We start from the raw sequence: 24,645 nt of genomic DNA, 5'->3' as shown, positions 1-24,645 counted from the left end.
ATGAAAGATTGGACTGTACCATACGTCTCCGCACGGAGCCCCTCCTAATGTGCATCGGACCTCATCACGAGAAAATTGAGTTTTTGGTCCTCCCCAATTGCACTTCCGAAATTCTCCTTGGACTACCCTGGCTTCAACACCATTCCCCAACCCTGGATTGGTCCACTGGGGAGATCAAGAGTTGGGGTCCCTCTTGTTTCAAGGACTGCCTTAAACCGGTTCCCAGTACTCCTTGCCGTGACTCTGTGGTTCCCCCTGTAACCGGTCTCCCTAAGCCCTATATGGACTTTGCGGATGTTTTTTGCAAAAAACAAGCTGAGACTCTACCTCCTCACAGGCCTTATGACTGTCCTATTGACCTCCTCCCGGGCACTACTCCACCCCGGGGCAGAATTTATCCTCTCTCTGCCCCAGAGACTCTTGCTATGTCTGAGTACATCCAGGAAAATTTAAAAAAGGGCTTTATCCGCAAATCCTCCTCTCCTGCCGGAGCCGGATTTTTCTTTGTGTCCAAAAAAGATGGCTCCCTACGTCCTTGCATTGACTACCGCGGTCTTAATAAAATCACGGTAAAGAACCGCTACCCCCTACCTCTCATCTCTGAACTCTTTGATCGCCTCCAAGGTGCCCACATCTTTACCAAACTGGACTTAAGAGGTGCTTATAATCTCATCCGCATCAGAGAGGGGGATGAATGGAAAACGGCATTTAACACTAGAGATGGACACTTTGAGTATCTGGTCATGCCCTTTGGCCTGTGCAACGCCCCTGCCGTCTTCCAAGACTTTGTTAACGAAATTTTTCGTGATCTCTTATATTCCTGTGTTGTTGTATATCTGGACGATATCCAGATTTTTTCTGCCAATCTAGAAGAACACCGCCAGCATGTCCGCATGGTTCTTCAGAGACTTCGTGACAATAAACTTTATGCCAAAATGGAGAAATGTCTGTTTGAATGTCAATCTCTTCCTTTCCTAGGATACTTGGTCTCTGGCCAGGGACTACAAATGGATCCAGACAAACTCTCTGCCGTCTTAGATTGGCCATGCCCCTCCGGACTCCGTGCTATCCAACGTTTTTTGGGGTTCGCTAATTATTACAGACAATTTATTCCACATTTTTCCACCATTGTGGCTCCTATCGTGGCTTTAACCAAAAAGAATGCCAATCCTAAGTCATGGCCTCCTTAAGCGGAAGACGCCTTTAAACAGCTCAAGTCTGCCTTTTCTTCGGCTCCCGTGCTCTCCAGACCTGACCCATCTAAACCCTTCCTATTGGAGGTTGATGCCTCCTCAGTAGGAGCTGGAGCGGTCCTTCTACAAAAAAATTCTTCCGGGCATGCTGTTACTTGTGGTTTTTTTTCTAGGACCTTCTCTCCGGCGGAGAGGAACTACTCCATCGGGGATCGAGAGCTTCTAGCCATTAAATTAGCACTTGAGGAATGGAGGCATCTGCTGGAGGGATCAAGATTTCCAGTTATTATTTACACCGATCACAAGAACCTCTCCTATCTCCAGTCTGCCCAACGGCTGAATCCTCGCCAGGCCAGGTGGTCTCTGTTCTTTGCCCGATTTAATTTTGAAATTCACTTTCGGCCTGCCGATAAGAACATTAGGGCCGATGCTCTCTCTCGTTCCTCGGATGCCTCGGAAGTAGAGCTCTCTCCGCAACACATCATTCCTCCTGACTGCCTGATCTCCACTTCTCCAGCCTCCATCAGGCAAACTCCTCCAGGGAAGACCTTCGTCTCTCCACGCCAACGCCTCGGAATCCTCAAATGGGGTCACTCCTCCCATCTCGCAGGTCATGCGGGCATCAAGAAATCCGTGCAACTCATCTCTCGTTTCTATTGGTGGCCGACTCTGGAGACGGATGTTGTGGATTTTGTGCGAGCCTGCACTGTCTGTGCCCGGGATAAGACTCCTCGCCAGAAGCCCGCTGGTCTTCTTCATCCTCTGCCTGTCCCCGAACAGCCTTGGTCTCTGATTGGTATGGACTTTATTACAGACTTACCCCCATCCCGTGGCAACACTGTTGTTTGGGTGGTCGTTGATCGATTCTCCAAGATGGCACATTTCATCCCTCTTCCTGGTCTTCCTTCAGCGCCTCAGTTGGCAAAACAATTTTTTGTACACATTTTTCGTCTTCACGGGTTGCCCACGCAGATCGTCTCGGATAGAGGCGTCCAATTCGTGTCAAAATTCTGGAGGGCTCTCTGTAAACAACTCAAGATTAAATTAAACTTTTCTTCTGCATATCATCCTCAATCCAATGGGCAAGTAGAAAGAATTAACCAGGTCCTGGGTGATTATTTACGGCATTTTGTTTCCTCCCGCCAGGATGACTGGGCAGATCTTCTACCATGGGCCGAATTCTCGTATAACTTCAGAGTCTCTGAATCTTCCTCCAAATCCCCATTTTTCGTGGTGTACGGCCGTCACCCTCTTCCCCCCCTCCCTACTCCCTTGCCCTCTGGTTTGCCCGCTGTGGATGAAATATCTCGTGATCTTTCCACCATATGGAAAGAGACCCAAAATTCTCTCTTACAGGCTTCATCACGCATGAAGAAGTTTGCTGATAAGAAAAGAAGAGCTCCCCCCATTTTTTCTCCTGGAGACAAGGTATGGCTCTCCGCTAAATATGTCCGCTTCCGTGTCCCTAGCTACAAATTGGGACCACGCTATCTTGGTCCTTTCAAAATTTTGTGCCAGATTAATCCTGTCTCTTACAAACTTCTTCTTCCTCCTTCTCTTCGTATTCCTAATGCCTTTCACGTTTCTCTTCTTAAACCACTCATCATCAACCGTTTCTCTCCCAAACTTGTTTCTCCCACTCCTGTTTCCGGCTCCTCGGACATCTTCTCCGTAAAGGAGATACTGGCCTCCAAGAAGGTCAGAGGGAAAACCTTTTTTTTAGTCGATTGGGAGGGTTGTGGGCCTGAAGAGAGATCCTGGGAACCTGAGGACAATATCCTAGACAAAAGTCTGCTCCTCAGGTTCTCAGGCTCTAAGAAGAGGGGGAGACCCAAGGGGGGGGGGTACTGTTACGCCGAGCGCTCCGGGTCCCCGCTCCTCCCCGGAGCGCTCGCTACACTCTCGCTACTGCAGCGCACTGACCCGGTGCGCTGCGATACCGCCTCCAGCCGGGATGCGATTCGCGATGCGTTTGGCGCCCGCTCGCGATGCGCACCCCGGCTCCCGTACCTGACTCGCTCTCCGTCGGTCCTGTCCCGGCGCGCACGGCCCCGCTCCCTAGGGCGCGCGCGCGCCGGGTCTCTGCGATTTAAAGGGCCACTGCGCCGCTGATTGGCGCAGTGGTTCTAATTAGTGTGTTCACCTGTGCACTCCCTCGCCGGATCTTGTTGCCATTGTGCCAGTGAAAGCGTTTCCTTGTGTGTTCCTAGCCTGTGTTCCAGACCTCCTGCCGTTGCCCCTGACTACGATCCTTGCTGCCTGCCCCGACCTTCTGCTACGTCCGACCTTGCTTCTGTCTACTCCCTTGTACCGCGCCTATCTTCAGCAGTCAGAGAGGTTGAGCCGTTGCTAGTGGATACGACCTGGTCACTACCGCCGCAGCAAGACCATCCCGCTTTGCGGCGGGCTCTGGTGAAAACCAGTAGTGACTTAGAACCGGTCCACTAGCACGGTCCACGCCAATCCCTCTCTGGCACAGAGGATCCACCTCCTGCCAGCCGGCATCGTGACAGGAACAGAGCGATAACAGTGCCCTAACTTACTTAGCATCTAAGTGATAACTGACAAAGAGAAGCCCCTACCCAGAAGCTGGCTCAGCTGTTATGGAGCCAAAGCCAAGATAGAATTTCTGGAAATACCAATTGGCACTACGGGACCCATAGCGCCTGCCAGAATGGTACTACCAGGGTGCGTATGGATAAAGGTAACCCAAGTGCAAATATAGAAAATGTTGAAGTGCTAGATAGACAGAAGGTACAATGAGTTGGTTAGAAAAGTGGCCAAAACACAGACGTCAGTAGGTATTTAGATAGGTAGTGCCAGAAAAAGAAGATTTGAAAAGTGTCCCGAGCTACACATATTAGTAATCTTATTGAAACATGCCATACATAAAGTGACAACAAAAGACTCGCATAGACAAAACATAAAAGGATATAACATACTTAACCTGAGGTTTCGTGTACCAGTAAGGCAGTCTCCTCATACTTGCAGGCGTAAAGATGCTTATTATTACTGCTGCGCCCTGAGGCTTATCGCAAAAAAAAATTTACATGACCAGCAGGTTACAAAGACCGATAAGGGCAAATTTCCCAACAGGTACACACATGACTAGACATGAACAAGCTGAACCTACATCAAAGAACTTAACACTAAGACGTGTGCAACTAAGACAGAATCTGCAATCTGCCTCGGACAGAATCGGACGAAATGCAGAAACGGAAACAACGTGAGGCTTGTTGATTGTCAAGCAATCTGCCTCTAACAGGGCCGTACTGTATGTAATGTACACAAACAAATGAGAAGAGGCTCGTGGATTGATGATACAATTTGCCCCAAACAAGAACGTTTGTAATGTGCACAGGAATGACAATAATATGAAGGCTCGAGGATTTTCAGGCAGCCTATCTCTCACGGGAGCATGTGAGGTACGAAAGGCATGTATTGAGATGGCTTAAAGCTTACCTGGAATAGGAGGTCAAACTGACTGTAACAAGGTGTATGTAATGACCAGAAAGGAAACTATAAAAATGAAGCTTTACAGATTGACGACAGCAATCAGCCTCCAGCCACACCGAACGTATAGCGGTAAGAGGTAAAACAACCTAGCATACATAACGTAAGCTGAAACAAGAGCTGAAACAACAGCTTGCATTGAGGGGCAGAGCGTGACGTCACACGCCGCCGGCCTTGTGGTCGTCCGTAATCAGACCCGGAGCGAACACACTCCGGGGACTAATTACAAACGGGGTGCCACATGCAAGATCCTGGGGGTCCCCAGCGTCGGGACTCCCGCGATCAGGCATCTTATCAGCAATAGTAACATAGGCCCATATGTCAGCTAAAATAATGTTAAATGCCCAGTATATCTGCTACAGTAACATAAGCCCCAAGTAACATTAATGTACCGTATATCAGTTAACTTACACTAACGCATAGCATATAGATACTAGTTATGTAATGCAAATTATCAGCTATAGTAACATAAGCACCGTATAACCACTATAGGGACATTAATGCACCATACGACAGCTATGGAAACGTAACACAGTATCGGCTATTTTAACACAAAGCCCAGTAAATCAACCATACCAAAACGAGCACAGTACATCAGCTATGGTATCAATGCCTGGTACTGTAAACCGATATAATAACGTGAAGCACGGTATCAGCTCAGGTAACGCATGCCATCGGAACTATTGTAGCAGAAATGTCATAGTCACGTATGTACAATGTGACAGCTCCAGAAAGGTATACCTAATTTTATGCGTAATGTGCCTGCTATTGGAACATTTGCGTAGTGTGAACGTTATGGGGTAAAATGACTCATGTTCAATGAGAAACATAAGAGTAACATGACAGCACTGAACATGAAAAAACTTGACCACAAGCCATGAAAACAATACTGTAAGAAACATATGCGGGTCACATTGAAGGAAGATGTACATGTTACATCGCTAGGGAAACATATGCACGTACACTGAATGGGAACCTGAGTAGTATACTGTGTTGAACGCAAGCTTGGTATACTGTGTGGGATATAAGCATGGAACACTATGTGGAAGGTAAGCGTGGTATACTGTGTGGGAACGTATGGCAGTACACGGTATTGCTTGTTACCTGCTATTGCAATCAAGGTGGTACAGTTGTGTACAATGTAGCCGTGACACAGGAAGCCAAGTGATGTCAGTACCCTGGTTGAAATGAATACTTGTTATCTTGTGTGAACCGTATGCGTGATAAATGCAGGGAAACATGGCGTGTATGGTAATGTAACACAGAACGCTGTAAGGAAACATAAGTGTGGCATATTGTGAAACTAAAATGTGGAGTACCATGTGGTAATGTCAGCAAAGACATCCTATCACACATGACCTCCAACATGAGTAATTGTAAAAGCAATGCCATGATAACAGCCTAATGTACTCGCCCTGAGAACCATGAGTGTAATGCTGTGACAGCTTGAAATACCTGACCTGCATACATTAATGAAAGCCTAACGTGACAGAGCTAAAACAAGACAAATGTGACAATAAAGCTATGAAACATCCACTGACGTAGCAGTTGGGCGCACAGTATATTCTATGGTGACATAACCTGTACATGACTACGTGTATGTAATAATAAAGTATACAAGTTATATGAATGGTAACATAAAACAGTATAATAGAGACATATGGTGTATCTACGATAAGTGAGATAACCACAGTGACGTATAACAGTATACTGACGGCAACTTACATGGTATATACTAAGGGATGTATATTTGGTGTACATATAACTGACAAACACAGTAAATAAATGCACTGGTGATGTATAACAGTACAATGTATAATGACAACTTATACATGGCCTATAATGGATGACATGTTGTGTGAGATAGAGCTCAGTCCGGGGCTGCAGCATGAAAGAGCGTACAGATGTGGGGACACAGCAGGAGAGACTCCAGCGAGGGGACAGTATGGAGAGCAGTTGTGAGCATTTAACTGGATTACGCCAGGTCACATATGAAGGAAAAGTAATCTCGTAAATGTAAGAACACAGTCAAAACAAATAATACTTAGCAGAAATATGGAGCCCAACGCTGAGAGGGTTAAACCTGGAGTTTCAGCAGCCTATGCTGTTGGACTATTTTTTCTTTAGGCTAAATAGGGCTACACTTATCAAATAGGTGGTTGATATATTACTTATAATTTCTGTTTTGATTTTATTCATTTTTTAACATCAGTATTCTATTGTATTTCACATCTGGTGCAATGGCCCTGCCCAGATGTGACAGGCTGTATTATTCCTTTTTATTTATTTATTTATTTATTTTTTATTAATATGAAATAATTGTATCTACTCTTGATTCAGGTCTATCCATATTTATATCTACACATATTTTATTTATTGATTGAGATTTTAATCTTTTTAAACATTTAATCTTTCTGATTTCTAATCCTAACCCCCCTTTTTTTCTATCTTTTTCGCTGCCTTTTATACTGCCCTTTGAGGACTGGTTTTTGTATGTGATAATTTTTATTATTATATACAATATCTTTTTTGCATGTAGTTCTTAAAATTGACAGAGATGTCAGCAGAGAGCACTGTGGTCATGATGTCAGCAGAAAGCTCTGTGTTCCAAAAAGAAAAGAATTTCCTCTATAGTATTCAGTAGCTAATAAGTACTGTTAGGATTAAGATGTTTTAATAGAAGTGATTTAACTTTCTGGCACCAGCTGATTTAAAAAAATAATAATTTCCACCGGAGTAACCCTTTAACAATCAGGGCTGTTACTATTAACCTCTCCCAAGGGCTGGTGCAGGATTTCTGTCTACACATGCAAAGTTGTATTTTGGTGCTGTATTAGCCCCTTACTGATTGCACATGGTGAAGCAGCTGTAGAGTTACACTGCAAGTACCTTCCAACATACACATCAAAAGGAAACATGAAATTTAATATGAACTAAGCCCAATCCACACCAGTGGGAAACACCCATAGGATTCTGATGACAGCAGTATATTGGAGATCTGCTGTAAATACAATTTTGTGTAAGAAAAGTGGAACTGTGGAAGGGGAGCATCCAAAGTCAACAACACAGGGTAAAGCAATGTGGGAAGAAAAGGACACTGGTAGAAAACAGTTGGACAGAGAGAAGGTGGAAGTAACAGATTGGGTTGATAAACGGGGTAGCATGAGACTGGGAAAAACAGACAGAAAGGGCAGTGGGTAGGTGGTGGACCACCAGTGCATGGCAGGTCCACGGGTGTAGCGGTGTGAGTGGTGGGATCAGATTGTATTAACCCCAGGGGCAAGATTTTGTTAACCCCTAGTGTTCATGACGCCAGTGTGATTTTAGGGTTCCGGAACACCACACGCCCGATTCCTCCGCTATCCCAGTTGCTAGTAGTGAAATGAGAGTCCACAACCAGTTATGGTCAAACAGAGGCTTTACTGAGTATAAGACAGATGGAATTACTTCACAGCTAAGGCCAGATTTCCCAGAGAGGTGGCCAGGACCCAGAAGGACCTCGCAGCTTGCTGGACCAATATACTTGTAATTAACTTGACTCGAGATTGGACTTGACTTGACTATATGCAGGACGTGACTAGTTTCAGTGACAGCAGACATAAACTTGAGACTTACTGGAATGACTGTAGCTTTTGGGGTCTTCCAGATGCTGATCACTTGTACTGAGATCTCTGGTGGTTGCTGTGCTCAGTCAAGACTGCATAACATAACATGTGACAGACTTACACAGGTCCTTTGTACTACCTATACATAAGGATACTGTCTAGGCATTAAAGTGATATACACAACATTCTGAAAACAACAGGGGGAGACCTTGCAGGGGAGCCCCAGGTCACTGAGGGTCTCAACCTGACAGGGCCTAAGGGCATTATAGGACCATGTCCTGTACTGGGACATTACAGGTACAATCAATGGTCTCAGGTAGGTTGTCAGCTGCTTTTTTTGTGATATGTATGGTGAGTGCTTCAGGCAGGTTATGTTATCTGGCAATAGAGAATACAGCTGGCACTAATACCGCTAATGAGCGGAACAACTGACATACAAATGCTGATCCACGTCTTAGGGACGATAAATGCACTGTCTTCAATCCCGCCTCCAGCGGTGCTTCGTCCAACAGACCAACAGGCAGTAATATCACAAAGAAGATAGAAAAGACGGCAACTCACTGGAAAATCGTGCGGCTTTATTCTCAAGACACAGGGTACAGCAGGTACACAAAGAGCAAAGTTTCACCGATTGGCTTCTTCCGGCTCACTGGTATGACGTGGTGCCGACGTGCTAGATATACGTCCGCAGCAGTCGGCACCATGACACTCATGTCGTTCTTATCATTAAGTCCAGCCGGACCGATGGTTTCAGTTCTCAGGATCCAGGTGGATTCTCTCTGGAGCAAACGTTTGTGGCGATCGCCACCATCTTTAGTTGCTTTAATCACCTCCAGTCCTGAGAAAGACAATACATCAGTTTTACCTGCGTGCATTGTTCTCACATGCTCAATTAATCTGGTACACCCTTTACCTGTACGAATGGAGCGAAAATGCTCCTGAATCTTGGTGTACATACATCGGATGGTTTTACCGATGTAAAACCTCCCACAGGTACATTCGAGCAAATACACTACAAAATTAGTTTTACAGGTAATAAATTGTGTGACATTCCACTCAATACCTCCTACTCTACAAAATTTACTCTCCTTATTATATTGGCACATAGAACAGTGTTTGCATCTAAAGTTACCTCTGGGTAAAGTCAATTCTTATAATCTTCTACCAATCGGGTGCAGCTAAGCTGGTTACCCAGCGTGCACGTCTGACGGTAGGAGAAAAGAGACTGTCTCTTGGCTATTAAACCCAAATCGGTATCATTTTCAATTAAGTGCCAATGCCTCCTGATAGCAGTTTGGATTGTATCATTCATCGAGGAATGCTGAAATGAAAAAATAAACTTATTATGGCGCTTTTCTAATCTCTTCTTAGAGGATAGAAGTTGGTTTTGACTGAGGGCCCTAGCTTTGTTTAAAGCCTTATCTATCTCTTTAGGGGGATAACCTCTTTGAACTAGGCGTATAGATAATTCGCGTGCCTGTAATTCAAAACCCTGGTCTTCACTATTAAGTCGTCTGAGACGAACAAATTGCCCATATGGTAAAGCTTTCTTGACGTGAGGGGGGTGGTGACTCTCGTAATGGAGCAACAAATTGGTTGCGGTTATTTTCCTGAAACCTGTAGTGGTAAGTCCATTCGGTGTCACCAGCACCCTCACGTCAAGGAAGTCCAGGGACTGATCTCCAAATAAAGAAGTAAATCTCACATTCATTTTTGAATCACTGTTCAAGTATTCCACAAATTCTGTAAATTGCAATGGGGATCCCGAAGATACAATGAACATATCGTCTATATAGCGGAGAAGAGTCACTATCTGACCAGAAAAAGGATTACGGCCAGAAAAAATATATCTCCTCTCAAACGCTGCCAAAAAAGATTAGCGAAAGAAACTGCGGCCGGGGTCCCCATTACATCCTGGAATCTAAATGCATTATGTGATAGAATATACTGCATTCCCTCACAAATAAAGTCCACTAGCGCCTGGGGCTTGTTCAATTCTTGTAGAAATTGACCCAACACCCGGACCCCCTCTTCTTGGGGGATCCGGGTGTAGAGACTCTCCACATCTATAGATGCTAGATGGAAACCATCCTGCCAATTGATATTCTGTACTGCTCTAAGAAATTCACCTGAGTCTTTTAAATATGTAGGCATTTGTTTAAGCATTGGGGAGATAAGCCAGTCTATATACCTGGACAGGTTCTCAGTCACTGAGCCAACCCCCGAGACGATCGGACGGCCCAGGGGGTGGCTCAGCGACTTGTGAACCTTAGGGAGGTAATACCAATATGGCTTGTGTGGATACCTGGGCAAAAGCTTATCAGCTGTATTAAAAGAAATAGCTCCCTTTTCCACAAATTTACGCAGGAAAGACTGAAGTAGACCTTGATATTTCACTGTCGGATCTGACTTAAGAGGTGGATAAACCTCCAGATCGTGGAGCTGGCGAAGGGCCTCAGTAATATACTGATCCCTCGCCAGCACCACGATATTACCTCCTTTGTCCGCGCTGCGAAAAACCAATTGTCTTTGGTTTTTAAGCCATTTCAAGGCTTGTTGCTTACTCGTTGATATATTCTTGGCAGTAGCAGGATACATAAGGGAGCGCACTTCATTAGTGACTAATTTAGAAAATATTTCTGTAACACCACCCATAACCTGGGGGGGGGCAGAAAGTAGATGGATTACCCCCTACAAATGGCTCTACCCCAGTAATATCATCTGGATTTTCGTCAAACAGGTATGGATCATTCAGGCTACACAATAACATGGCATTATCCTCTATATCTTGTGTTAAATCAGTAAAGATGCTAAAGCCCAGTGGGACAATAGTGATGGGAACCTCACCAAGTCTTTTAGAAGGAGCATATGTTTCTTTTTTTGCAAAATGCTTGAACAGGTCTATTTTACGTATTGACTTAAATAAGTCCACTTGGAAATCAGAAAAATCAAAGTCTTCAGGCAAGCAAAAATTAAGTCCCCGAGATAATAGGCATAGACAGTCAGAGCATAACTCAGTTCCGGATAGGTTAATTACATTTTCAATATTAGGCTTACCCGGCAGAGTCATTGCCTCCAGGTCACTTGCTTCCTCTTGAAACCTCCCCGTCCTTGATGTTGGTTTCTTGCGGTGCCCCCGCCTTGTCCTCCGCCTAAAGGGGGGGTACCTGATACTTGGGGTCTCGCGGAAGCACTGTGATCATCGGAGACACTGGAATCTGAATCTGTGGTCCAGAAGTCCTGTGGCTTTCTACGGGGCTGGCGGGTGCGTCTCCTCTGTTGTCTACGACTGCCCCAATCAAAAATCCGTCTGCATTCATAATCTGACTTGTCCCTGATGAATTTATCGCGTTTGCGATCTTTAATTTCCACCTGTGCTACCAGGAGTTTTTTATCCAATTTTTTTGAAAAGTTAGAGTATTGTTCATCATTAAACCGAGTACGTAACTCATTTTTCGCTTTGTTTAGTAGAGTGGTGGTAGTATCGTGTTCCACAATATTACGTTTTAAAATCAGCCGGACTAGGTTCAGAGAATGTTGCTGATGGGCTTCCTTCCATTCCAGGAGAAAGGCCTCGTCCTCCAAGAACTGTGAGGGCTCTTTATAAACGCGCAGGCCTCTTGGAACTCTCTGGCAGTCAGTATAGGATTTCAAGGAGTTCAAGGGGCCGTCCGATCGTCTCGGGGGTTGGCTCAGTGACTGAGAACCTGTCCAGGTATATAGACTGGCTTATCTCCCCAATGCTTAAACAAATGCCTACATATTTAAAAGACTCAGGTGAATTTCTTAGAGCAGTACAGAATATCAATTGGCAGGATGGTTTCCATCTAGCATCTATAGATGTGGAGAGTCTCTACACCCGGATCCCCCAAGAAGAGGGGGTCCAGGTGTTGGGTCAATTTCTACAAGAATTGAACAAGCCCCAGGCGCTAGTGGACTTTATTTGTGAGGGAATGCAGTATATTCTATCACATAATGCATTTAGATTCCAGGATGTGTGGTACCGCCAGGATTCTGGTGTTGCAATGGGGACCCCGGCCGCAGTTTCTTTCGCTAATCTTTTTTTGGCAGCGTTTGAGAGGAGATATATTTTTTCTGGCCGTAATCCTTTTTCTGGTCAGATAGTGACTCTTCTCCGCTATATAGACGATATGTTCATTGTATCTTCGGGATCCCCATTGCAATTTACAGAATTTGTGGAATACTTGAACAGTGATTCAAAAATGAATATGAGATTTACTTCTTTATTTGGAGATCAGTCCCTGGACTTCCTTGACGTGAGGGTGCTGGTGACACCGAATGGACTTACCACTACAGGTTTCAGGAAAATAACCGCAACCAATTTGTTGCTCCATTGCGAGAGTCACCACCCCCCTCACATCAAGAAAGCTTTACCATATGGGCAATTTGTTCGTCTCAGACGACTTAATAGTGAAGACCAGGGTTTTGAATTACAGGCACGCGAATTATCTATACGCCTAGTTCAAAGAGGATATCCCCCTAAAGAGATAGATAAGGCTTTAAACAAAGCTAGGGCCCTCAGTCAAAACCAACTTCTATCCTCTAAGAAGAGATTAGAAAAGCGCCATAATAAGTTTATTTTTTCATTTCAGCATTCCTCGATGAATGATACAATCCAAACTGCTATCAGGAGGAATTGGCACTTAATTGAAAATGATACCGATTTGGGTTTAATAGCCAAGAGACAGTCTCTTTTCTCCTACCGTCAGACGTGCACGCTGGGTAACCAGCTTAGCTGCACCTGATTGGTAGAAGATTATAAGAATTGACTTTACCCAGAGGTAACTTTAGATGCAAACACTGTTCTATGTGCCAATATAATAAGGAGAGTAAATTTTGTAGAGTAGGAGGTATTGAGTGGAATGTCACACAATTTATTACCTGTAAAACTAATTTTGTAGTGTATTTGCTCGAATGTACCTGTGGGAGGTTTTACATCGGTAAAACCATTCGATGTATGTACACCAGGATTCAGGAGCATTTTCGCTCCGTTCGTACAGGTAAAGGGTGTACCAGATTAATTGAGCATGTGAGAACAATGCACTCAGGTAATACTGATGTATTGTCTTTCTCTGGACTGGAGGTGATTAAAGCAACTAAAGATGGTGGCGATCGCCACAAACGTTTGCTCCAGAGAGAATCCACCTGGATCCTGAGAACTGACGCCATTGGTCCGGCTGGACTTAATGATAAGAACGACATGAGTGTCTTTCTGTAATTGCTATGGAAAACATGATTTTAATGTTTTGTATTCTGTTTCATGTTCACCTTACTATATTTATATTATTATTGATATCACTTATTTTTTATTTTGGACGCAGTAGCGTTAATACGCATGCGCCAATTAGACACTACGGTGTCAGCGCCTGTCGGCGCATGCGCCGTAGGTTTGTGTATCTTGGTTGTCATGGTGCCGACTGCTGCGGACGTATATCTAGTGCGTCGGCACCACGTCATACCAGTGAGCCGGAAGAAGCCAATCGGTGAAACTTTGCTCTTTGTGTACCTGCTGTACCCTGTGTCTTGAGAATAAAGCCGCACGATTTTCCAGTGAGTTGCCGTCTTTTCTATCTTCTTTGTGAGGTTATGTTATCTACATTGCATCAAAACATTTGTAGGTGAAATAACAGAAAATGAAGCAAAGCGCAGAAAGTGTAGGAAAAAAAATACTCTGACATGGCAGGTAGGTGCCAGTAACCCAGCAAAAAAGGTGACACAGTATTTCCAACCAGTCTGGACACAGGAGGTGCCACCATATGCCCATCAGTTCTTATTGCAGAAGAGCAGACTGTGCACATAGGGTGGCCCTGTACACTGGAGCTGGCACTCATCCAGAGGCATGGTCTGGTTGATGGAGTGCGCGTACTGGATCCCGGCCAGCATGATCAGGCTATACCAACAGCTGGTGACGACCTGGATTTGTAGTCGGTCAGGTACTTAGCAATGGGCTGGCTACTGTTGGGACAGGTAGCTGGATTTGGTGACCCTAGTGATGCTGGGAGCCGTAGGTGCTGGTCACCTCTATGGTCATGTTAAAAAGCAGTGTTTGAAAACTCCAGCATGCAGTTATGCAGCCGGCCGCCCTCCATACCTTTGTCCACGGTGGCTCGGACTGTGTCCTGCACCAGGAACAACAGGACGAGGTGCACAGAAGGCAGCACTGCTGGGATTCATCCTGGTCACCTGCACCAACTTCCCAGAAAAGTTTCTTAGCTCTGTAGATAGCTCAGAAAGCAGGGGAAGGATGTGACTTCCCAATTTAGCTTTTACATTTTCTTTTAAAACATAAATGCTCTTCCCAACCCCCTCGCGCACACACACACACACACATTTTGGCCTTTCCATATAGCATCAGAGATTTTGCAATTTTTTTACCCTTTCATTGCTCTAGGCCACTAAAGATGTTATCTGTAGCCCTTTTCCTGTCCTAGACCACCAGGCTTGTTACCCATCACTGCAGAGAAATGTAACATTATCAGCAAATATATTCTTTTCAAGCCGTTGTTCATGTAAAGCATGAGAAAATGTGGCGGACAGGGTCAGTTGTCTGTTGTAAATATATCTTCAGTGAGTAACAACATTTATAGACATGCATGTTAATTTTTTGTAGTAAATTCAACTTTCTGAAATATTAATCTTTCAATTTCTCAAAGCAGCCGTTTTTTTTTCTTTCTTTTTTTCTTCTTCAAAAATGGCTACTTTTACTACACAGAGCTGTGTGAATAAATGTAAGACAGCAACAGGACTCACCACACAGCAAGAGAAGTGTTATCTCTGCCTAAATCACTCTGAAGGCAGAAGAAATTATTGCTCCCTCCCCAAATGTGACCATTACATTGCACTGAAACCTAAGCTCTGACATTACCTTGCTGCCACATATAGTGTAGACACATTTCTTAGCTTTTATAAGAAATATAAGAACTGTTTTTTAGTAATTCATATGTATATTAAATGAGATAATACCGAATTATAAGAGAGAGGGAAAAAAGGATTTATGGGAAAATCTGAAGCATCTACTACTGAAAGAGTAGCAGATGCTTGGGAAAAACTTCCAGCAGATGTGGTTGGTAAATCCACAGTAAGTGAATGCAAACCTGCCTGCGATAAACATTCAGTAGATTCATCCGAAGATTAAAAAAAAAAAAAAAAAATGTACACACCATTAGGGAGGGCTAGATGAACCAGGTAGTCTTTTTCTACCAACAATTTTCTATGTTTTTAAAATATCACATCATTTCTATATGATGAATAATAATAAAATGTATCTATACACTTGGAAAGAAAAAAAACTATTAAATCATAAATAAACAAAACAAACAATGAGGCAAATGTTGAACAGTAATAACATTGCCCTGGTACTTAAAGGGGTGTTCCGAGATTTTTTTTATTTGACTGTGCTACAGGGGCTGTAAAGTTAGTGTACTTCATAATATAGTGTCTGTACCTGTGTTTGATGGCGGTTGCACAATTCTTATGTGATCCTTACCCTGCTGTACATTTTTAGCAGCAAACAAAATGAATGTTGTCTCAGGCTTTTCCCCGGTTGCAGTGCAGCCGAGACATTACATCACTCGTCAGCTGTTGAAAGGGAGTCTGTTTGTACTTCAATGGGAGGAGCGACTGCTGGTTGGTAATTCTCCACAGGCCTGCAGTGAATTGTAGTTTTAATAACAGCTTGCATGAAAAGGAGCTCCGCTGTGCTGCAATGGGCGGGGTGGTTGATGTGTGGGAGGGAGAAAAGTGACCTCACCCTTACAAACAAGGGATCTTGAGACTTGAAGTTGGAGGGAGGGAACTCCAACAGAAAATCCAGCAGAAGCCTTCTGGAGGACTCACAACACAGCCATTTAGCCCTAAAACAAGCATGAATCCTTCCTGAGCATATCAATTACTGTCTGATAGGTAAATATTAAAGTCACCCTGTGTTGGATTTAACGCACCAGAACGCACATTTAGGTCCTAAGGTGCATTCCGACTATGAAGCTGCCGGGACCTCACCATTAATGGTGGACATCAGTGATCATGCTGATGCCCACCATTAACATACAGATGATCACAGCATCTAAAGCACTTGCCATGCTGGTATACACACATCTGACTGCCTGCAGCACAATCGCGGGGGTCCGATGAGTGAAATAAGCGTTCGTAGCTTTCCTTAGGTATCATTTGAATCGTGTCAATCCACAGAATAAACATATTTATTCTGTTAACATTTATCATTTTCTTTAGCACATAACATTTCGATTGCCTAACACAACCCTTCTTAAGTCTTCTAATGAATGTCCTGCGGCACCTTTTTGTCAATATCTGCATGTAAAGCTTGTGAAGGGAGCTTTATTTGGCCTGCACACCTCAGATGCATGCAACTTGGTTGTGTTGTTCTCTTGGAATTTTCTAACTATCTATCTATCTACTATAGATGTTTGGTTGAAATAAAAGCCATCCATTCTTTTCACTTGGAAATTGGTGTGCCGCTGCTTCTTTGCATATCTATCTATCTATCTATCTATCTATCTATCTCTCTATCTATCTATTTATCATTTATCCCATTCATCCATCCATTCGTCACCTGTATTTATCTATAACATATAGGACAAAACACTGAGCACTGTAAAACCATTACCTTTATCTAAGATTATTTTGGCAATCATCCCATTACAGAGTTCAAGTCATTTTTTAATTTAGACTTTAGCATTTGCGTAACGGAAACTAACACTTTTACAGTACTAGTTAACCAGGGGACATGCTTTCTGCTAAAGTCAATGATACAAAGTAGATATTTCTGGATATCATTAGCTTGTGGCAAATATGAAAAGCAATGTTTGTGGTAAGTTTATAAGTCACAGTAGAAATGAAATGTTACATTTTCTTGTGTATAAAACAACTACAACAACAACGATAATAACTGTAAACTTGTAAATGCCCTCTTATTATTGGTGCCTGGGAATTTGACTTAAACAGAAGTGTGTAAGATAGCGCCGGCAGGAGTCTGGATGAGCCCTAGTGGCTGCTGCTCACAGTGAAATGTGTGTAGTCATCGCACAGCTTATGTTCAGCTGCAATCTGTCATGTGAATAATTTATGGGGAGCTCCCATTCTTTGCCATATCTGTTATCATGTGTTCAGCAGTCTGGGGAGAATTAAAAACAGCCATTTCCTACTTTTGCTCCCTACAGCCTTAAGACATTAGTCAAGGGTATCTACACTCATTCCACACATTTCCCATCCTCTCCAAAGAAATGACACACTCCCGTCAAATTGTTTTATGATGGAAACATCCTGTTCGGATTTTATTTTCTGCTCTCATCGAATCATGCAGAAGAAGAACACATATCCTATGTAAGATCAGTTAATAGGTCTCCCTCTTCCTGCCCCTTCAGGCAAAGGACACTTCCTCAATGTGTCTGAATTGGTTGCAAGTGCTAGCACTCAGGGTGGCCCGCTTGCCCTCCAGCACAGCACGGTGGTAAACTGAAAATTAAACTGGGTTATTTTGCTTGAAGAGGCTTGTTAAATTCATTAGGTCAAAAAAGCACATTCCCAACTCCTGTTCTTTTTCCCGTAGGTGCCCTTCTCACCTTTGCACCCAGTTCAAGAACACTTTTGCCTATTTATGCCAGTTTATGTGAATTCCTATGCCAAATGGAAATTGTTGAAATAATGTGCAATGATAAAGAGAAAAATAGGTAGGAAGATAGATATATAGATACCTGTGAGATGCAAGTTCCGACATAATGCATTCGTGTTACAGGGTGAATTATGGCTGACAGCAGTCAGATGGACAAAATAGCATTCCGAAACCACTGCTTTGGGCACCCCTGATTAGAAGGGTATCAAGTGCCTGTACCCTTGAGCCTTCGCCTCCCAGTGGAATTTAAGGTTACCATACACATGATACCAGAGTGATGATAACCCAATGTTCCTTTGTGACTGACAGCTCATTGTGTCAGTAAATCTGTCCATGCATGCAAAGCCCATGAATGAGACTTTTGCCACTAGGATATCGTGAAACAACTTGTAAACTTTACTTCTTTTGCAAATCCAGAAAAATACAGTCTATTGAATACAGCTTTAAATAGTACAGCTTAGGAGTCAGAAGAATGCAGACTTGATCACTGCCCCTTGAAATTACTCTGTAAGAGCAGCTTTGATTAATCTTATGCAACTTGTAGATGTATGTAGAAGTGACATCTGCAGATATGTGTGCAGTGATTAAGCTCTGTAGTTCTTAAGTCTGAATGACTGAAACTACTGGATGAGGATCTTCACAGGTGGTTAAAGGGGTTTTCCGGCCAAAGAGCAGCACCCACATTGTATGTGGGGGCTGCGTCTGCAGTCTGGGAAAGCTCTTTCTTTCTGGTACTGGGGACTTGATGTGACGCCACGCCGTCATGCCCCCTCCCATAGACATGATGTGGCTTAACGTCATGAGGGGGCACAGCGTTATGTCACGCCCCCCTGTCCCGGAAACAAAGAGCTTTCTGAGACTGGAGATGCAGCTCTGCATAAAATGTGGATGCTGCACGGAGATTGTGGGGGTCCTAACAGCGGGATAGGGGATAAGGTGCCTTTGGCCGGAATACCTAACCATGCTGTCAGGTGCAATATACAGGACTCCATTATCTCTCCCATAAGTGACACAACACTCAGAAAGTTACATCCAAGGAAGTCCCTGACTTAGCAGACAGGCTGGCCCAAAATAGGTAAGGGAAAGGCAGAAAGGTCCTTGTACAATTTCACCTTTCTTAAAAGTACTTTCCTCTTGGAGGCTAAAATAGTGTAGAAATGTATCCTTGCAGTGGGACTAGAACTAGATTAAAGGACAGAACTGTACATATATGGCCTTTATGGAGCTAGCTGAAGCATGGCTAGATTTTGGATTCGTATGAATCTAACTATAGCATGTTGCATTTGGGTTGGCTCCTGCAATTTTTTGACAGAAGCTGACATGTGATCAAATAAATTAAGCTGTTCAAAAAATACAGTTGCAATTTACCTCAGCACTTAAAGGGGTACTCTGCTGCTGGACATCTTATTCCCTATCAAAAGTATAGGGCATAAGATGTCTGATCGCAGTGTCCTGCTGCTGGGGCTCCCCACGATCTCCTGCAACACCCGGCATTCTAAACAAATGCTGGGTCCTGACAGCAGTGATCGTGACATCACGGCCACGCCCTCGTGATGTCACGCCATGCCCCCTCCATTCATGACACACCCCCTCCCATAGACATGAATGGAGGGGAGTGGCCATGATGTCACGATCATGGTCACCGGCTCTGAACATTCTGAAAAAAATGAAAGCTTTCTTCCAGCTGCAGACTGGACAGAGTGCCTATGTTGATCCCGGTCTACAACCAAAAATCCTTACAGTAGCATCAGAAATGGACTGTGGAACAATGGGCTGGTCTATGGATCACGACATGGTGCATGGTAAGTGGGCCAAGAGCTGGCAACAGGATGCATTAAAGGAAGAAGGCAAGCAGGCAGTGTGATTCTCTCGGCAATGTTCTGCTGCCACAACAAAAACATTGTTTATTAATGGTTTTGAACATGACAAAGAATTCAAGGTGCTGACTTGGCCTCCATATTTTAAAGGGGTACTCCAGTGCAAAACTTTTTTTTTTTAAATCAACTGATGCCAGAAAGTTAAACAGACTTTGAAATTACTACTATAAAAAAAAAAATAATCTTAATCCTTCAGGTACTTATTAGCTGCTGTATACTACAGAGGAAATTCTTTTCTTTTTGGTTTTCTTTTCTGTCACGACCACAGTGCTCTCTGCTGACATCTCTGTACATGTCAGGAACTGTCCAGAGCAGGAGAAAATCCCCATAGCAAACATATGCTGCTCTGGACAGTACCTAAAATGGACAGAGGTGTCAACAGAGAGCACTGTGGTCATGACAGAAAAGAAATCCCCCCCCAAAAAAGGAATTACCTCTGTAGTATACAGCTGCTAATAAGTACTGGAAGGATTAAGGGGGGCGTCACCTGAGGAAGCTCGACGGAGTGAAACATATGTAGGGGTTTGGCATATCCCTGGGTAAGGCTTCTTATATCATTTGGTACTGGTTATCTTTTTATTTTATTCTGCTGTGTTACTCACCACTTTGGTCCTATATATATTCTGTTCCAGTATAAGGGAGTTATCTTACTTTTATCTATTGAGCTAGTTACAGCCTCCCCTGGCATATGTCTTCCTTGGTGTTATCCTACTGTGCCATTCTTGTTGTATGTATGTTTTTAATATATGTATTATTCTCAATAAAGATTTGGTCTATTTGATTAAATTTACTATTGTTGGCTAGTATTTCTTTTTTGGTGTAATAATTTACAAATCTGTTTAACTTTCTGGCACCAGTTGATTTAAAAACAAAAGAAAATACATGTTTCTCACTGGAGTACCCCTTTAATGTCTGTTTTATAGCAGCAAGTTTGTGGCTATTGTAAGTTGAGTGATCCCTCAACTTACAATGACCTCAACATACAATAGTTTCAACATACAATGTTTTTTTTCTGGACCATTGTAAGTTGAAACCAGACTCAACATACAGTGTACAGACAGTCCAGATCTGTGTGATGTGTCACAACTGGAGGAACTGAGCAATCAGAATGGGCATTTTACTGGTAAATCACCTGTATTACTGAAGTGCCTGCACTGGCTGGATGTCTGGTAGCGCCCCCTACAGTACAGGGAGGAACTACAAATTCTGTACTACTCCTTACCTGTGCCAGGGTTAGCTGCTCCTTTTGGACACCAAGTAAGGGTGGCTCCATTTGGGACACTGTGTGTACTGTAAAGAAGATCCTGTCCTCTACTTAGACCATTGTTTCCCAACCATGGTGCCTCCAGCTGTTGCAAAACTACAACTTCCAGCATGCCCGGACAGCCATCGGCTGTCCGGGCATGCTGGGAGTTGTAGTTTTGCAACAGCTGGAGGCACCCTGGTTGGGAAACACTGACATAGACAGTGATTTACAGCTCCCAGCAGATCTTTCTTACTTATATATGTAAGGACTTGCTTTATCTATATTAGTTATCTACTTATTTTTCTTTAATCGTCACATTTTCCTATTTTTGGATGACATTTTGGTGGCTTCAGAACCAATTACCAGGTTTCCATAGAGTTATGGTCTCAGCATACAATGGTTTCAACATACAATGGTTGTCCTGGAACCAATTAATATTGTAACTTGAGGGACCACTGTATAGTTTTCTCTGAAGCGGAGTCTATAGTAAAGCTCCAGCTGGCCCATACACCTTAGCTGGCCAGACATCTTGAGTTTTGTACAGCACTAAGGATAAGGGGAGAAATACCCAAGATCATTTAAAGGTGAAACCGGGATCTAAACTTTTTTTTTTTTTATTTCTTTTTTTTTTTAACAAAGGTGATAAAATGCTCAGATGAAATTATTCACATTAACTGCAGTTTCCTTATTGAGCAAACAGGGTTACAATTCATTTGTTAAGTGTAGTAGTCCTGTAACCACAAGTGATTTATACGCCATTCCTTACCTGCATAGGGCTGTTCTGTGTAATCCATCATCTCCGGTGATGCTTTTTCCCTTTGCTCCTGCAACATGTATCATATTCAGAAACAGGCATGCAGCCACCTCTAGGGTATAAACGCCATCTATCATCTGTCACTTCATGATCTCTACAACAGACTCCAAGGGGAGAAAGAAGAAGAAGGTATATCTATTAGCTGGTACTGCTGGTAAACTGAGTCATGGAGGGGAAGTAGAGGGATTTCAGACATTTTTTTTAAAGCTGATGAGATATCCAAGGAATGAGATTCTGTTGCCATTTTGCCGTCTAAAATTGACTTTTTTAGTTGTCTAAAATTCATTCTTCCTTCTTTTATTTCATATTTCCTTTTAACATTTTTTTTTACTGACAAGTGATAAAAAAAATCAATATATGTTTTATCACACAAGATCCCCTTTTATCTGGAACAATGAAGGAAAAGATGTATATAGAAGATTAAAGACCTCCTTGTGTTACCGATGTCCTGCTTTATCTATGACTCTACTAGACAGGAGAGACAGTGACTACCGTATATTCTCGAGTATAAGCCGACCCGAATATAAGCCGAGGCCCCTAATTTCACCCCAAAAACCCAGGAAAAGTTATTGGCTCAACTATAAGCCTAGGGTGGGAAATACATCATCACCCTGTCATCATCCAGACCCCGGTCATTAACACCCCCGTCATCATTACCCTGTCATCATCACCCTGTCATCATCCAGACCCCAGTCATCATCACCCTGTCATCATCCAGACCCCCGTCATCATCACCCTGTCATCATCCAGACCCCCATCATCATCACCCTGTCATCATCCAGACCCCCTTCATCATCACCGCCTGTCAATCCCTTCAATCAGTGGTCTTCAACCTGCGGACCTCTAGATGTTGCAAAACTACAACTCCCAGCATGCCAAGACAGCCATCGGCTGTCCGGGCATGCTGGGAGTTGTAGTTTTGAAATATCTGGACGTCCGCAGGTTGAAGACCACTGCCCGGCCTTCATCATCATCTAGACCCCCCCCCCCTTTAGTTTTCTACTCACCTCCCCTCGGTGGGAAGGTAGGGTGAGCTGGCCCCGGACTAGTGACATTGCCTTGACGACGACGCACAGGGACGTTCATGCGCAGGGACATCCCTGTGCGTCGTCGTCAAGGAAATGTCACTAGTTCGGGAGTGGCCCGGAGCAGAGAAGAGGGCCTCCCAGTGAAGATGGACAGCCCGGAACAGCTAACCCTCCCCACCGGATGGTCCCTGCAGCATAGATGGCCTGGACCAACTCACCCTTCCTTCCCACTGAGGGGAGGTGAGTAGAAAACTAAACGGGGGGTCTGGATGATGACGAAGGCCCGGCAGTGGTCTTCAACCTGCGGACCTCCAGATGTTTCAAAACTACAACTCCCAGCATGCTGGGAGTTGTAGTTTTGCAACATCTGGAGGTCCGCAGGTTGAAGACCACTGAAAGGGATTGACAGGCGGAGAGTTCACTCTAGTATAAGCCGAGGGGGGCATTTTCAGCACGAAAAATCGTGCTGAAAACTCGGCTTATACTCAAGTATATACGGTAAGCATGCGGAAGTCAGAGGTATTTCGTGTACAAGATGTGCTGATATCTAGTACAGTTTGGCCCTGTTCACATGTCTTCACGGTGGAAGCCTCGCTGCTCTGGTGGATTCATCACACAATGGACACCTAGGGCTCCTGATGACCCAACTGACTTGTAAAGGGGTCTTCTGGGTTCCCCAATGTGTCAGTGTCAGTTTGACAAGAAAAATAGCTCTGCATGCAGTAGTATAGTCACATGTCACGAGTGATAGAACTTGCAATCGAAGCGTTCATGCATTTAAACATAGCTTTATTCCTTCCCCATAAAAGTTTTATGGTTGGGTATAAAATACCATTATTATACTCAAAAGGGCTGTATTACATGTATTCTGAATATGCTACTGACTTCCTTATGGAGGAATAGAAAAAGACCACTGGTTTGTTGCAGAATATATTAATACAGTATTATTATTATTATCATTATCATCATCATCATTATTATTATTAATAATACTATAATTAATACTACTACCAATATTAGTATTATGATTTATTTATTTAGTGTTTAGCGCTGAGGAACTGTACATGTGAAGAAGCAGGTTTAATGACATAATATGTAACGGAAAAAAACACAAAAAAAACAAGTACAAACAACATGCCCACAAAGGGCTTACAGTTTACCAAATACTTCCACAACATGTTCTGGAATCCTAACCCACATATTGTAAACCTTTAACTAGCCAGAGCAATAGGTCATCAGTGCAAGAAATCAATGGGTAGAACACTATTCTTCTTAGTTTAAGCACATGCTATCACTTGAAATAGTGACATATAGCGGAGAATAATAAAATATTTAGTAGAAAAACATTACTATTGATGTCTTACAATATTAAAGCAGCAAATGTAATCAAATAATAAAGAAAGAAAGAACAAACGAAAGAAAGAAAATGATACACACCAGTTTAAAGGGGTTGTCCTACCTTTGTACTTTTGGCTTTTCTGGCTCCTCCAGCCTGTTTGCAGCTGCCGGAGCTAGTCAGAAAAGCTGAAAGCAGCCGAAGCTCAGAAGTTCCATGATTTACGTAACTCCCATTGACTTAAAGGGTGATATTCAAATGGCATAGCCCTGTGAGCTATGCTGTTTACATAACTCTTGGAATTACATAAACAGTAGCAGTGGGGCTATGCTGTTTGGGCAACTCCCCATAAAGTCAATAGGAGCTAAGCGAATTCCTTAAAGG

At 43.5% G+C, this 24,645-nt stretch overlaps 1 long non-coding RNA gene across 1 annotated transcript; it reads right to left on the bottom strand.

The window, feature by feature from the left end:
* Positions 1-17,596: 17,596 nt before the first annotated feature.
* On the bottom strand, positions 17,597-22,984 carry LOC130369546 (uncharacterized). Its single transcript, XR_008892810.1, has 3 exons — positions 22,905-22,984; positions 21,850-22,001; positions 17,597-17,803 (listed from the first exon to the last, which is right to left on the bottom strand). It is a non-coding gene; the product is annotated as an uncharacterized LOC130369546 (long non-coding RNA).
* Positions 22,985-24,645: the final 1,661 nt, after the last annotated feature.

This window comes from Hyla sarda, chromosome 4 (genome assembly GCF_029499605.1).
Source record: "Hyla sarda isolate aHylSar1 chromosome 4, aHylSar1.hap1, whole genome shotgun sequence".
Classification (NCBI taxonomy): domain Eukaryota; kingdom Metazoa; phylum Chordata; class Amphibia; order Anura; family Hylidae; genus Hyla; species Hyla sarda.
This window is presented reverse-complemented; position numbering and strand designations above follow the sequence as displayed.